The sequence below is a fragment of the Elaeis guineensis genome, chromosome 3 (genome assembly GCF_000442705.2).
Source record: "Elaeis guineensis isolate ETL-2024a chromosome 3, EG11, whole genome shotgun sequence".
Classification (NCBI taxonomy): domain Eukaryota; kingdom Viridiplantae; phylum Streptophyta; class Magnoliopsida; order Arecales; family Arecaceae; genus Elaeis; species Elaeis guineensis.
The window spans coordinates 16,048,003-16,050,480 of NC_025995.2; positions in this window are offsets into that span (position 1 = coordinate 16,048,003).

The window sequence follows — 2,478 nt, forward strand, 5'->3', positions numbered from 1 at the left end:
TATAGTTATTTGCTTGATTCATTATGTAGTCTATTTATAAATCTAAGGAGAAGAAAATGTAAGTTGTTTTCTTAAAATCAACTAATTATGTATAATTTAAAAGAAAATGGAGGAGTACAAGAAAAATAAATTTTTGACATCAACTATTATAGGGGGAGAATTAATAAATCAAGTTTTCTGGCATTCTTTATAAAAAACAGGAGGAGAAAACGTTATATGAGAAATCATTGTTAAAAAAAAATATTATTTGTTGAATCATTAATCTTAAAAAAAAAATTAAACCTAATAAGAGAAATTATTTTGCTTGTCCTAATTTTGTCATATGAACTTGTTTGAGCATTCATGATGTTTTGTTCATTTAACTTATTTTGGAGAAATTATTATTAATCCTAAAAGGAGAAATCATCTTTAAAACTTAATAGGATAAATCATTTTTAATCTTAGAATAGAAATTCTTGATAAATATTTGTACCTTGCTTGTTGTGATCAATTTGATATATTTTGGAGGAAATCATTTTTGAACTTAAGAAGAAATTTATTTTTGATGAACTTATGTATCTTGCTTATCTTGACTTAAGGAATCATGTGTTTTTGATCATTTGATTTGACCATTCATAATTTGCATAAGTTGATCATACCATCATTGTTGCAAATTAATTGGCATTTGAAAAAGTCTTGCATTGATTGATCATTTTTGAAAAATAAACTTGATAAATGCCTTACATAATTGGTATCAAGCTGAATTTGAAGAATGTAATTTTGAAATTTGATTTCTTTTGATTTTCAATTGGAATCAAATTTTCAAGAAAATCATGATTTGGTTCAATTGGTATCAAGATAATTAGTATTTAGTTTGAACCTCAAAATTCTTAAAGTCGATTATTTTCATAATTGGTATCAAGACACTTTCAAACTTGATATCAATGGAATCATTTTTGCCTTGCACCTTATTACTTTATATTTTGACAAAAGAATTGAATATTCAGTCTCAAATCAATTTTTATATTAAAATATTTTGATATGATATTATTTGAGATAAATTCAAGATTTTCATACCTTTTCATGAACTTAATTGAGTGATATTTCTTAAGAAAAGAAAGATTTAAATTTAAACAAAAAATCTTGTTATGATTTATTTTGCATGATCTATTGATATCAATTCAAAATGATTATCAAAATAATTTGATCTAAATTTAATTGATTCATCTCTTATGATCAAAAATTTAAATAATTGGTATCATATTTTATTGTCCTATATACTATTTACCTATCTTTTGGCAAGAAAAAAGAATGCTTTGTCTCAAACCTATTTTGCTCCTCTATATCTTTGATTTTGAGACAAATTCTAAACTTGATAAATAACAGCAAAAAACTCTTCCTGATTTGTCATGAATAACCAATTGGTACCGATTCAAAATAATTTGTCATTTTGATTTGAATTTCATTGATTCATTTTTTTTAATAATTGATATCAAAATGATGTGACTCAATGGTTTTTGAAATTCTTAAACTTTCAAGCTTGCAAATGATTTGATCTGAATTTAAATGAGTCATCTGAATTTGAAAGGAGCAAAAGTGTAATTTGTCTTAATTTAAATTTAATTCAAATTTTTAAAATTTCTTTGTATTCTAAATTTGATTGCTTTGTCTTCATGGTCAAAAAGAAAAAACTAAAACAAATTTTCTGAGACTTGATTTGAATTTGAAGGAAGAAATGTGTTTTTGAATCTATGTTGTCAAGAATGAGAGAAATGCCATCAAGCTTATATTGCTCAAAACTTAATAGAATTATATTTTTGAAACTAGCCCAGCTTAAATTAAATTTGATGCAAATCTTTGATTCATTCAAAAAAAAAAAAAAAAAAAAAAATCTAAATCTACATTGTTTGAAGAAGGGAGAAAGATACACAATTTGATCTTGCTGTAAATTATACAAAAAGAGAGAGATGGCAGCACAAGTTAGAAAATCTAAATTTGAAAGTTATATTCAAATTAAATTTGAAAGGAAGATAATTCATTTCAAATTTTGAAAATTGAATATGAAGATATTTGAACTTGAATTAATTTTGATGATATCTTGATCCCTTTTCCACTTTTTGATGCTATCAAAAAGGAGGAGAAAATATATTAAGTATATGCTATGCTTGAATCACTTGAATTGAATATCTGTATAATACTTAAAATTTAATTTAAGATGAATTAAAATATTCATGAAGTATATGTCTTTAAGTACTTATTTATTTACTTCATGAATCATATTAAAAGATTAATTGAAACATATTATATACTTTATTGTACATATACTCAAAGTTTTATCATCATCAAAAAAGGAGGAGATTATTGACTCTATGATTGATTTTGATGATTTAAAATATTGAGTATAATTGATACTAATCATATATTTTAAGAATGAATGTAGAAATTTTCAGATGCTTAAATCAAAGAATTCATCATGGAAAAGATCTCCTCAAGATACCA